At 43.3% G+C, this 14572-nt stretch overlaps 1 protein-coding gene and 1 non-coding gene across 2 annotated transcripts in view; both read left to right on the top strand.

The window, feature by feature from the left end:
* PRICKLE2 (prickle planar cell polarity protein 2) overlaps positions 1-14572 on the top strand; it is a 332204-nt gene that overhangs the window by 70095 nt on the left and 247537 nt on the right. The gene's annotated exons all lie outside the window — the stretch shown is intronic.
* On the top strand, positions 7522-7595 carry TRNAT-AGU (transfer RNA threonine (anticodon AGU)). Its single transcript has one exon. It is a non-coding gene; the product is annotated as a tRNA-Thr (tRNA).

Below are 14572 nucleotides of genomic sequence, written 5' to 3'. Positions count from 1 at the left end.
TTTAAAACAGGTGTTGTCATCAAAGAAATGTTTTGACAACTGAAGGTAATTAAAAAAAAAATTCCGTCTTTTCCTTTCCTCAAACATTGTGAAGGGATACTGAAAAACAGTCCGTAAAAAACCTGTTTTCCCCACTCATCCACTTCTCTCACACATTGTTAGTTCCCCTCCATCTTTGTTTTCCAGACTTCCCTAGAAATTCATCAGAAAATGTTCTTCCCTAGCCCCCACATCTCTTCAATGACTGCTGTACCCCCACTTTCTCTCACTTCAGCTTCACAAAGGTGTAGATTCGTCCCCTAGAGAAGGCACACCCTCTGCAGACCTCAGATGGGGTAGAAGCGTAGCAGGGAAGGCAGAAGATGGAGATAAAACCAGGTGGACAAAGCCAGAACTTGCGTCCGTAGCAGGAGGAGGACTATAAACACTGCGTATCGTTATTTGTCTCGTCACAGGGTCACCTGAACCTAATGCTGTAGGATGGTCCTCCTGTGGGAAGCCACCATAAGGGCTGGCACCTCTGCCTGGAGAAGTCACAGGAAACTCCGCGGAGGAGGTCTCGAGTTGGGTCTTAGAGGAGGGTTCCAGTGCATTAATGTGGCAGCAGGAAGCAGTGTACTGCGAGTTAGGGAAGAGTTCTGTGTGCCTGGAATGGAAGAGACGTTGGAGGAAGAAGCTAGAAAACGAGGCTGGGCAGGTTATTTGCGTCTGGGTGTGGTATGATCTAGCTCGACACAGGAAATCTCCGTGCCCTGGCTGCAGATGCCTCTGTACACCTGCAAGTAAGAGCATTTGCAAATGATCCCTCCACGACCACAACGGGAGGTGGGTGAGATCACTGTGTCCCATCTGGGCAACCATTTCTGTCCCCTGAAAAACTGCAGACCTATGCTGGCGGCATCTTTGTTCACAAAGGGGGAATGTTCGATGTTTATTTCCTTGGTTTCTCAATTAGATCACTTTGGGTTGCAAGTGACAGAAACCTAACTTAAAGTGACTGATGCAAGAAAGAATATTGGCTCATGTAACGGAGCAGTCAGTGGGGGGGAGGGGGTGTGTAGCACTAGCTTTGCACTTGGACACTGGCGGTGTGATGATTTCAGCAGGAGTCTGTCTGTCTGTCTCCTCTGTCTTTCTCTCTGCATTCCTTGTCCAGACAGACCCTCTTCTTGTGGTGGCAGGAGGACCCTAGGGAGCCTCAGGTTTACATCCTATCAACATAGTTACCTTGGGAAAGGATCTCTCCTTTTCCAGTCCTTCCTGCAAGAGTTACGTGATTGGCTGGCCTTGTACTGAGGTGGGGCATTTGCCCATCCCTGAACTCTCTGGCCAGGAGGATGGACTGTGCTGATTGGCCAATCCTGGCTGATTTGTACCGGGATGGGAGCTGCCCATCCTTCTTCAACCTGGTGAACTGAGAACGAGAGACAGGTGGTTCCTCAGAGGACCAGATAGGTGCTGTTACCAGAAGTGGGAATAGATCTTACAGAGACTAAAACAACAGATGCCCTCAACATATAGCTTCCTTTTCATCTGAATGTAAGCAATGAGAAGAATGACCTACACCAGAGATAACGAACATAGCGATTGACAAGGCTTTTTATAGAGGGAAGGGGAGTGACTTCAGGGAATGTACGAGCAGCAGGAAAAAAGATTTGAAATGAAGCCCAACTTCTTATTGTTTATTAGTATCTTGTTTGCTGAGGAGAATCAAGCAAGAAGAGAAGTTGATTGCATCTGATTGCTTATAAAAGTGTTCAAAAGACATTTTATCACACAATTTAGATGGGTAAACATCTGAGAAGTGATGCCACCTTCCAAAGTTATAAACAGAATGGCAAGTCTCCCTTGCATTTATTTAGGCTTTCGCCAGTGCAGCCTGCGCTCATTGCTTAAACTAAGGAGGAGTGTGTTAACTCAGGACAGATGGCACTTAATACTGACCACACATGAAGACTGGTGGCCCCAGGCCCCAAGTTCAGGCAGAAGGCTAGACAGTCTTGCCTCCATATGGGATGAGTAGCACTGGATTCTAGGATGCTGTGGTTTAGGAGTGAAACTGCAGAATTATCTTGGCTAGGTAAACACTGTTACTCTGGGTAATTTTAATACCATTTTATATCAGGGCTTTACCATTTACCTAATACTTTCAGGTACATCTCTTCACTTTATCCCCATAGTCACGTATGTAAAGTTTGTTCACCTCCATTTTTACAGATAACAAGTGACTGACTTGAGATCACAAAGTTGTATTGGGGCCAACACTTCAGCATTTGTATCTCTATCTTTGACTTACAATCCAGGGCTGTTTTCACCATTCTATAATTACTTGCCCAGTGGTCCTCCTTAGTGATTAAAGTGTTGCATTTGTATATATGCCTATCAGTGCGGGTATCAGAATTAAACTACCCAGTTTCAAGGCTCAGCTCACCTCCTCTACCCAGAGGGGTCCTGATAATTTTCCTCAGCCATCCTTGACCGTATTCTTTAATCTCCAAAGTATTACATATGCATGTGATGGTCCAATTGGGGAAGGAAAAAAGATTAACATGCAATTAATATTTATTTTTAAATAACTAAACCACTAATATTTAAAAACTTTTTATTTTGAAATAATTGAAAATTACAGAAAGTTGCAAAACTAGTACACTGAAGTCACCTAAGGTTAATATCTTACAAAATCATACATTCGTCAAAACCAGGAAATTAACTAATAAACAACAGACCTTATTTAAAATTTACCAGCTTTTCTACTAATGTCCTTTCCTCCTCCTGGATTCTCTCCAGGATCTCATATTTCATTTAGTTGTCATGTCTCCCAATAGTCTTCTCCTCTAATTTGTGACAATTCCTCAGCCTTCGACTTTTATGACTATGACATAGTTGACTAAAACTGACTATTTTATGGAGTGTCCCATCAATTTGGGTTTGTCTGGTACTTTTGCCTAATTAGATTGAGGTATGTCTTTTTGACAAGAAGGTCACAGAAACGATGCTGTACTCTTCTCAGTGCACTGTGTCAGGAGGTACATGATATCAACGTGTCTTAGTATTGGTGATGCTAATTTTGACCACTTCTTTAACGTACTGTCGGCCAGGTTTCTCCACTGTTTTTCCCTTTGTAGTTAATACATATTTTATGGGGTGACACTTTTGAGATTATGCAGATATCCTGCTTCTCATCATAATTTTGCCCACCAATTTTTAACCTTCATTGAGGATTTTTGTAACAATTATTATAGTGGCATTCACCTAACAAGCTTCACTAAAATTTAATAAATAAATTATCCTTGGTGCTCTAACTCAGATGTCATGTTATATGGTCACATGCCATCGTAGCATATACTTAGAAAAAATTTTCTTATCCTGTGTCTCTTCACATACATGCATATTTTTACCGACTTAAACTATAATAGTTCATGGGCAATTTTATAAATACCTTACTTTTCGTAAAAAGAAACACAAAAAAGATTTTTTTTGGAAGTGTATCATTGACTCACAGGACTGACAGGAGGCTGGAGAATTAAGCTCGGAACTTCAAGGTCATGCAGGGCGACCCATGGGAAAGACAACATTCTGCTTTTTATTGCCCACTGGAATCAAAATCTGTCCTTGCCCATTTCACTTGATATTATGTCATAGCATTTTTACATGTTTCCAGTATTACCAGTTACTATTTTTGATACCTGCATGATATCCCATGTACTACAGTTGGATATGTAAGTTGTTCCAACTTTAGTAAGGGATGCATTAATAAATATCTTCATGCCCAGTGTTTCTGAAACTTGGCTGTACCCTGAAACAGCTTAGGGAAATTTAAGAAATACTGATACCTGGGTCCTTTCCCCAGAGATTGTGACATAATAGGTATGACTGTGACCTATGCATGGGGATGTTGTAAAGTTCTCCAAAGATTCTAGTGTGTAGCAAAGGTTGAAAACCATTGGTCTAGAAGCTTCTATGGCCTACGCAGAGTATGTTTTCTTACACATGAAGAATCCATGTATTCACTACTTCCTGTTGACCATAGAAATTTCGCTATTTTTCTCTCTAGACATAAACAACGCAAACATTCACACTCAGAGTAAACAACGCAAACATTCACACTCAGAGGTATTCACACATGTAGGCAGCCTAAGATTGCTTTACAGTATTACCACATTCTGCTTATATGAACAGGGTGAGTTATGTGAGTCCCCTGTGCCTTTTTTTCTTCATCCATAAAATGGAGATACATTGTGTCTCCTTCCTAGGGTCATGAGGATGACTTGAAAATTGAAATTCAACTCTTTTTTTTTTTTTTTTTTTAAGATTTTTTTGGGGAAAGGGAACAGGACTTAACTAGGGAACAGTGTGTGCTTCCAGGTCCCTCCCCAAGTCAAGTTGCCGTCCCCTCAATCCTAGCTGTGGAGGGTGCAGCCCATCTCTACGTCCAGCCCCGCTGTCAGTTGCAGGGGGCGCAGCCCACCATTCCGGTGGGTGTCGAGGTTCGAACCAGCAACCTTGTGGTTGAGAGCCAGCGCTCCAACCAACTGAGCCATCCGGGGGCTCAGCTGCAGCCCAGCTCAAGGTGGTGTGCGCAATCCCCTGGAGGTCGAACCGGCAACTTGTGGTTGAGAGCCCACTGGCCCATGTGGGAATCGAACCGGCAGCCCCCGGCGTCAGGAACACAGAGCTCCAACCACCCGAGCCACTGGGCCGGCCCGAAATTCAGACTCTTTGTGCACAGCTCTTGAGTGCAGCCATTTTAGAGAACAATTAGGGAATATCCGTTAAAAGGAAGATTTGCATCCCCCGCTTTCTGTAAGGAGCTTCAGACACGTAACAGGGGTTAAATTCCTGGGTTAAGAAACCACCGAGATGGTGTTTCTCTAGAGCTGGTTTTAAGAAGTCAGGGAGCCATCATGATGGTGGTTCTCCAAGACTGGGTTTGGCAGAAAGCATGGAAGAGGCTTTAACTTCTTCTTCTTACTGGGAGCTAGCCACTTTTGATGTAGCCATCTCAGCATGGTAAGTTTCCTTACCAGTTCTTTTGTTTGTTTTCCCTCTTATTTTGTTTAAAACCTGTTTTTTATTTTGTTTTACACACCTGAATAGTTCTGAATTACCTGTGTGACATCCTAAGCATTTGCTCATAAATGCCAGATTCCTAAAGAATATTGGAATGAAGTTAAGTGAGAGTGAGTGATGGTAGATTCAGGATGAGAACCGAGGTGTTCTAACGCTGTTCGGTATACGGTTCCTTTTTAAATTCCAAAGCATTTCATTGATTTAAAATAACAGCTGCCATTATTGAACACTTATTCTCTGCCAGGTACCATGATGAACATTTCACAAGTTTTATTTAATCTTCACAATTTAATCTTTCAAGGGTTCGCTTGGGTTTGAAATAAGTGTTCATTTTAAAGTTAAGGAAACATAATAATAATTTTTATTCAATTCCGACTGTGTCCCAGGCACTGTTCAAATAGTCTGATTTGAACTCATTTGCTATTAACATATTTGCTCAAATAGAGGAGAAGTAACTTACCCATTGTCATACAACCTGTGAGCACAGAGGTGGTAATTAAATCCAGTCCTGTCTCCTTGATCACTGGATTTGATTATTTCCCCTAAAGGGTGATGTTCCGTCAGCTCTGTAAGTGGTCAGGTGCGGAAGACATGAGGGAGGTTTGGTTTCATATCATTCTCAGCCACGCACTGACCGTGTTGTAGGTGAAGCAGCATCTAGGTACATAGGGACTATAGCAGCCTTGGGGATTGGTGGCCCCTGACTCAATGAAAGTGCCTGCAAGATAGGGTAAGCCCAACGTATTATGCAGTTAGGTTTAGGAATAAAAAGTCAAACAGAACAGCCTTTTCTTGGTAACATTAATACCAAAGTGAAGGAAGATCCCTGTTGATTTTTCACTCCAGGAAAGACTGGGCCCTTCAAGGCAAATTAGCTTAGAGTCGGTTGTCCCAGAGCTTCTGTGGTTGAACCTGGGCATGCTGTGCGAAAAGAGTTCAGCTCCTGCTTGTTTATTATTCACAGTGAAGGTGTTTATTTTGAGGGGTACTGCTAGATGGATTTTATAAATGCTATTCCAGGTCTCTAATCTCGTATGTTTAGCATTGGGTTCTTTATTCTGTTGCCTCTAGAACACCCACATTTCTGTGACTTTGCAGAGCCCAAGACTCACTCTGTGCTTCATTAATTTCCCCCAAACAGAAATGTTTCCAAAGAATTAATGCTCAGCTCTGTCACAAGGTGGTCCTTTCTTCCTCAGGCCACTGAACTGCATTCTGAGTTTACCTCTCATCTCATGAAAAACTTCCTGAGGAGGCGTCTTGCTCAGTGGGCATCTCAGCCTGGTGTGCGCCAGCATCTTGCAGCCCCAGTTTCCATGCCTCTAGGGAAGCAGATTCGGGGAAGTGATGGATGCCGAAATCAGTTTGACAGATCTTTAATCCTCTGTCTAATGGAAAGCTGTTGTTGGAGGCGATTCTTACTGGTGCCTCTTGTAGGAATTCAGTTTCCATCCCCCTCTGAGCCCTTGCAGCTTTGTCTCCCATTGCATCTGTGGACTCTGGCTACTAAGGGATGAGAAGGATGGCACACAGGGTGAGCAATCCAGCAGTAATTGTGTTCTAACCCAGGGAGGAAGAAGCAGGTCTTCCATAGGTGGGAATGGATTTTCTGGCATTAACATTCACTTTTCAGTGTTAGGTGAGCAGTAAGAAGATGAAGTAAAGAAAAAAAAAGATTAAAGGGTGGGGACAGAACCTATTCTCTTTTCCAAAACTGATTACTGTCTGCCTTCAAAGTGCCTTCCTGATGGGCAAATGCTACGAACAGAAAGTGCAGAGAAGCTGAATTCACATGGCAAGTGGGGATTTTAAAAGTTCAGCTCATCAGCAATGAAAGCAGTACAATTAAAACAAAGGAGGTGTCATTTGAACTATCAAACTAACAAAGTATTTTTTGGTTTTTATTTATTTCTTTTTACTTGCCAGTGATAATACTTAGTGTTTAAGGGTGCTGAGTGATAGGCACTGACGTACACTGCTATTGGGACTAAACATTGGTTCCACATTTCTGGCAAGATGTTACAAAAAGGCTGAAAAAATATTCATGGCTTTTGACTCAATAACGTCATTTCCAGGAATCCTTCCTAAGAAAATGATTTTTTTTTAAAGAAGAAACTGTATAACTCAGGTGTTTATAGCAGTGTGTTTTTTTCATAATTGGAGATGACTAGCAATAAGGTTATGAAACATTCTAGCAATAGGAGACTGGAATATTAATATATTGAAATAATGTAGCCATTAAAAGTGATATTTACTAAGATTTTTATGAAATGGGATATGCTTTTAAGGTGTTGATAAGTGAAAGTTGTGTATTTAGTTTCTCATTATTTTTAAAAACAATACATGCACAGAGAGAAAAAGACAGAAAGGAAATATACCAAACTATTAATGATGGTTGTGCCTGGGTAGTAGAATTTTCTTTCCCTTTTTTAAAAAAATTCTGTGTGAGGTGGCCAGTTAGCTCAGTTGGTTAGAGCGTGGTGCTAGTAACACCAAGGTTCCCGGTTCAATCCCTGCATGGGCCACTGTGAGCTACTCCCTCCTTAATTAAAAAAAAAAAAAAAAAAAAAAAAAAAAAAAAATTCTGTGTATACTTAGATCGTTTAATTCTGTTCTGTTACATAAGCATTTATTTAACCAATTCATGTTGATTAAGTGTCAATTATATCAGCACTGATTTATTGCATTGGTCTATTTATCTTAGAAGTGTTTGTACATATACATAAATTGAGTATAATGTTGAGAGTTGCTTCCTCAGGGCTGTCAGTAGACTGTGAGTTTCTGCCGATGAGGGCTAATGAACTCTCCTGAACCTTCCACAATATGAACTTGCTTGCCAGACGGAGGATGATGGAAAAGTCATCATTCTCCTTCAATCATTACTTCATGGTCTCATGAAAACTATGAACTCATGATACCTGGAAAAGGGCTTATAGTAAATGGTGCTAGATGTGCCATGAAGTACCAAGGAGATCTATAAACAATGGGTATTAAAAATGCAAGAGCTACAACAGAGTAACTTTTATATTTGGGAGGAGGGGTACTTATTTTTAAAATAAGGAAGGAAGGACAGAAATAAAGAAAGAAGAGAAGAAGGGAGAGAGGGAGGGAAATAATTTTCCCAGTGAACTCTTTGTGTTACACCTTTAGGTGATTGTTTTGGACCTGCTGGACAAGTGTGCTTTTGAAACTGAGAGTTAAGTGGGTCCATGACTTTAGTTCTCATGGTAGATTGTAAATGTCACCTAGGTGGTACCTAGTAGTACAGAGGGGAAATCACTGTGCAATTTCAAAAGAGCTTGTTCTTATGAACGGTTGTCTGGGCTCTGGCCCTAGCTCTAACCTTGGATGAACTTCAACTGCTTATGTCTCACTTTCCTCATCCATAAGTTAGGGATTTGAAAAATGATCTTTGAGGTCCCCTAACTTCCAGTGATTATTGTGGTTCAGTATGAATTATCTGGAGATGTTCTGCACTTGCCAAGAGAAGAAACCAAGCCTTATTCTTCTAGTATCCCTTGGGTTAGCATGCTTCTCTTGGCATAGGTAAGACTGCCATGATTGTGGATGAGTGCCTGATAAAGTGGTCACCTCATGAGGATCTTTCTTGAGATCTAGGAAGAGGTTTGGATAGCCCCACAAATAGTTAGAGGTGATAATAAATTGCCTGTCATATTTTAAACGCCATGCCTTGTCACACTTAATCCTCACAGCTCTCCCGAGAGGTAGGTTTACCTATTGTTGTTTGCCCTGGAACTGTGCGATCCATTTATATGCAAAATTTTCCAGTAAATACCTGTACTGTTTGATCCACAATTGGAGGTCCATGAATATGGAGAGCCAAATATATGCATTGATCTATGCCATTTTATATAGGGGACTTGAGCATCTGCAGATTTTGGTATCTGTGGGGGGGTGGTGTTGAAACCACCTAGGTAGTTAAGTTTAGGGTAGTTAAGTTTTGGGGGAGTCAAATATTCAGATTTTTGACTGAGGGGTTTGGGGGGTGTCAGGGCCCCTAACCTCTGAGTTGTTCAGGGGTCAACTCTATACCCATTTTACAGAGGACTGGAGAGGCTAAGTGGTCGTGGAAAATCATACAGCTGGTAGGTGTCAGAGTCATAGTAGAGTCTAGATCTTGCTGGTTTGGAGATACGTGTACTTAATCATCATCCATGATCTTTCTTGCTATTCTTTTACTGCCAGAATGAAATTCACAAAACATCCCAACCTCAAGTAACTCAAAACAGTAATACAAAATGGTGGCCGTAAGCATCAATATGTTCGCGATGTGTTTGGCCCGTATAGGTTTTATTGAAGAAAGGGATCAGCTGCTAATGTTTGCAAATTGGCAGTTCCACATTGGCCTCACAACATTGCATGGCTGTTTGGAACTCATTAATTGGTGCCCCTTTCAGCCCTTTCAGATGGGACATTTGCTGTGCTGTGCGCTGCTAACCCCATCTGACCTCTATCTCTTATTTACATTAGTTCTCAGGTTGAAAGAAAAATTCAACCTTTTGGATAATGCAAAAGTGGGACAGCCAGTTGCTGAATGATTATAATCCAACCACAGCTACAATAGAACTGAAAGTGCTATAGATGTAAATACTTCCCCTCCCCCACTTTAGAAGTAACTGAATGTCATGTCTGAAAATAAACTGTGCAAAACAATGAATTATCAGGTACACACTCTGCAAAAGGAGTCTCTTATATTTATAAAAGTCTTTACCAGAATATTCCCTGAAATGATGAACTCACTTAAATTATGATGCTTTTATAAAGACTTTGAATTTAGTGTAACTTCCTGGAAATGCCTCTGAAACACAGAATGAAGTCCCCCGGTATTTAAATAGCTTTTATCTGCTAGAAGCATCACAGCTCCTGTGGCAGCGTCATGGTTGCTGTGTATAAAGGTGCTCGCGTTGTTTAATGTGTTTGGAGCCTGAGAAGCTTGGATGCAAGCCCCGGCTTTTCCATGTACTTGCTGTACATATTTGGGGCACCTGGTCAACCTATCTGAGCCTCAGTTTCTTTTTTTGTAAAATGGAGTTTTTTGAGAATGAAAGTATATGTGTGTGTGCAAGAAAAAAATACACACACACCTGCATTATTAATTTATATGTTTATTATCTGTATCGCTTAAATATGGTGCCTCGCCCATTGAAATAATATGTCTTATGATAGCTGTTATTGTTTTTCTCTTTATGGTAATCTTTGCGAAACTTTTTTTTTTATTACTCTTGATCCTGACCTGACTACTTCCTAATATTTCTTGAAAAGCCTTATGATATACATGAGAACAGTGCCCTAAGATAGATGACTTTCCTTCCAGTCCAAGCAAGAGCAGGAATAATTAATTACCTGGGTTTAAAAAGAAGGAATCATTTGTGAGCAATTCCCCAGTGATGGTGTTTGGAAATAACGTCAACCCCCGGTGAGGTTGCCTGGGGGTGAACTTTTGTGTGGGAACTGGGAGAGCCAGGCTTAGTGCAGCTTCTAGGCTCTAGACTGCTCTGAGGGCAATCCCTCCTGAAATGGGCTCTCTTTCTTCGTCGTCAACCCATTAATTCTCCAGACACCAGTTTTGTGCAGGAAGTAGGTGCCAAGTTATTATTTGCAGGGAGGTGGGTAAGTAGCTAAACCTCATTCTGTTCCTCCTCTGTCTTTTACATCTTACACTTTGCAGTCCTTGCAGTGTTTCCTGTCACTCTTGTCGTTTCTTTCTTATTGTTCTGTCCTGCTGGAAGGAAAGCACTCAGCAGGATAAAGTAGCACAGCTAATTCTCTTCTTGTCTCTCACGATAAGGCCTTAAGCACTCCATTTCTTCCCACACTGTGGCCGATAATGCTTATCTCCTCCCAATATCCATTCTCCCCATCTTCTTTTATGCTGAAATTTAGGAGGGCACATGATACAGACGATATGGCTCAGCCTCCTTCGTAGCTAAGGAACAGTCAAAGTTGTCCCTCAGTCCTGACCAATGGATGAGTGGAGCTTTGGCTCATGTTCTCAGGAGGAAGGGGCAAGCACTCCCCTCCTCTTTGGTCTTTTAACTCCCAGCTTCAGTCATGTGGCCATGGTGGCAGTGAGCCATCCTTGACTTACAATGATAGCAACACTATAAAGATGGGGGCACAACAGAGAAGGAAGCTGGGTCCCTGAAACATGGAATCTTCACGTCAGCTCTGGTCTGCATATCTTCAGATTTCGGCAAGAGAGAAATAAGCTTTCTTTTGTCTAAGCCACTGTTGCTTTGGTCTGTGTGGTAACTGATGATCTAGGATCCAAACACATGTGTGTGCACACACACACACACAGTGCACGCACACAGCACGCAAACACACACAGCACGCGCACACAGTGCGCACACACATGCACACGCACACACACACAGCACGCGCACACACAGCGCGCACACACAGCGCACATAGCACACACACAGTGCGTGCACACACGCACACTCACACACAGCACGCCCACACGCCGTGCACACACAACACAGCACGCACACACACAGCACATACACAGCGCACACACACAGCGCACACACACACAGCGCACACACACAGTGCGCCCACACACAGTGCACACACACAGTGTGTGCACACACAGCACACACACACAGAACACACACAGCGCACACAGCATGCACACACAGCACACACACAGCACACACACAGTGCGCACACACAGCGCACACACAGCGCACCCACACAAACAGCACACACACACAGCGCACACACACAAACAGCACACACACACAGCGCACACAGTGCATGCACACACATGCACACACACACAGCACGCACACACAGCACCATTCCTTTCTGACTAAAGAATTTGCCTAATCCCCAAGGCACAATAGAAGAGTTGGGAGTTAGAATACTCTGGATTTGAATCCCTCCCCCTGCAGCTGAGCATTGTGGGCTGGCTAGGGGTGGCTGCAGGGACACCGTGCACACTCCCAGGCCATGGGGACACTGTGCACATGCCCGGGCTGCTGGGACACCGTGCTCTGCTAGTTATTAACTGTGTGGCTTTGAGCAAATGAACAGACCTCTCTAAACCCCAGTTTCCTCATCCACAGAATGGAATAATAACGCCTACCTTATGGAGTTGTAAACATTTTCGTAAAGCACTTAGCTAGTTACCTAGCACATGTAAATGATCAATAAGTGGGTAGATACATACCCATTGATTTTTAAGCATGATCATTTAGTGCTTTAGCTCAAGAATTGTGAGCAAAGAGACGCATGTCTCTTCCTGGTATAGTTTGCCATGTTTTCCTTTCCCCCAGCCATGAGACTGGTGATGCTCCTGGCAGAGGCTACTCCATCAGCCGCGACTCAGGAGTGAAGACCATGGGGCAGAACCACAGCCAATGGGCATGCAGGATGAGGCTAGATTACAACCAATGAGCTGTTAGGATTATTGCTTATCGTGCCTTGACCTCTCCTGTCCTTACTAATATGTGTGAAGCCCTTAGCTTGATGCCCAGGAGATAGTAAGTGTTCAACCAACATTAGCTTGTATAATTATTCCTCCTCACCTTGTATTTTTTCAATTGCTGGCCCCAATGTTTGGCTAAATTAAAAACTAGAAAAATCTGTTCAGTCTTTTGCTATCATTACATTAAGATATGGAAATGTCGCTGGCATTGGCCAGTCTGGTCTGAAAGTTCAAGAACAGAATAACCAAAAGATACGAGGAAAGATGCATTTATAAAAACCATTCTATACCAGTATTCTTGGTCAGGCTTGATAACCACTGGTCTGAAGGCCAAACCTGGCTGCCTATTTTTGTAAGATCTGTGAACTAAGAACTTCTTTTACATTTGTAAATGGTTAGAAAAAATAAAGATAATATTTTGTGATGTGAAAATTATATGAAATTCAAATTTCAGTACCCATAAAGTTTTGTAACCCCCCCTTTTGTTTATGTATTGTCTTTGGCTGCTTATCCAAGTCGCTATACTACTTGGTTTCAATGTCCTAATCTGTACATATTATAGGATTATTTTAAAGACCTAAAGAAACCACATATATGACAATGTACTAAAAATAATAAGAATCTATGGTAATGCTCTTGAGGGAGGAAACTCTTTATAACAGGTGTCATTTGAAACATATTTGTTGTTGTTTTAACATGTTCCTAGAAAAAGTACTAGAAATCTATGTAAACTAAAATCCTAAAAAAGGTGATCCTGAGTGGTAGGATTATGGATGATTTTATGTTATATAAAATCTGTGGCTTTGGGTGTTTTCTTTTTGAGTTGTATGCATTGAGCACAGAATTGGAGAGGTTATTTAAAACAGTAAAAGAAGCTTGCGGCCCTGATGTCCATAGGTTGGCCTCCCTCCCCCTGCAGCTGAGCATTGTGGGCTGGCTAGGGGTGGCTGCAGGGACACCGTGCACAATCCCAGGCCATGGGGACACTGTGCACATGCCTAGGCTATGGGGACACTGTGCACATGCCCAGGCCACGGGGACACCGTGCACACTCCCAGTCCATGGGGACACCATGCACATTCCCAGGCCATGGGGATACCATGCACACGCCGGGCTGCTGGGACACCGTGCACATGCCCGGGGCAGTGCGTCCTGATGCCACACGTTCCAGGTGTCGCTGCTTCCACATCATGACTTCAGGGTGTAGTGGCTGCCATCTTGCTCGTGCGGTAACACTGCAGCTGGGTGCGAGCCTCGGAGCTGGACAGTATGGACCATGTGGTCGCCACCTTGCCATTGTCGCTGCTGCACATGGCGGTGATGTGCTCGAGCAACCAGACCGTGGCGTGGAGACACACAGCATCCTCAGCAAATGGGGTTCAGTGTCTGGTCCTCTGGCACAGAGAAGCTTCAGTGAAGCTTCCAGGACCAGCACCCTACAGGACAAATGTTTATGGTTTCAAAATCGCATGTGATCAGATGCACAGTGATCTCTTTAGGAATGACATGCATTTTGCATAGGGTGGACAGAAATAAGCGGACCAAGTCCCAGCCAGAAAGGTGCCAAAACCGCAGGGACCTGTTCGATCTGATCCTCACCCGCGAGGAGAGCCTGTATGACCAGGTGGTGGAGGATCAGAATTCCGGAGAGCGGGAGACTTGCCAGGCAGTGCGCGTGATCAACGGGAGCACGTGGGCCAACGCGGAGGACGCCATCGGGGCGCCTTCCTCCTCTGTGCGCTCCGCCAGTGCGTTCCGCTCGCGGAGGACACGGCGAACGCCAGCAGTGAGCTGCTGCCGGAGGTCGCGGAGAAGAGCCGCAGGACCTTCCTGCACGCCGCCTGCCTCTACTTACCGGCCGGGTCTGCGTTCCCCGGGAGCCGTCTTTTTGAGCTTCTTCTGTTACTACTTTTCCTTCCTGAGGCTTGTGTTCACTTGTAGGGCTTCTGTGGGTGGACGGTAGCAATACCCAAACGAACTATACTTAGGAAATGAGAAGGTACACATACATGCCAGAGTAACAACATGTTGTATCCCACTTTTGCTTAA

This window comes from Rhinolophus ferrumequinum, chromosome 17, assembly GCF_004115265.2.
Source record: "Rhinolophus ferrumequinum isolate MPI-CBG mRhiFer1 chromosome 17, mRhiFer1_v1.p, whole genome shotgun sequence".
NCBI classification, from domain to species: Eukaryota; Metazoa; Chordata; class Mammalia; order Chiroptera; family Rhinolophidae; genus Rhinolophus; species Rhinolophus ferrumequinum.
Note: the sequence above shows the minus strand (reverse complement) of the source record. Positions and strands in the feature narration are given on the sequence as shown.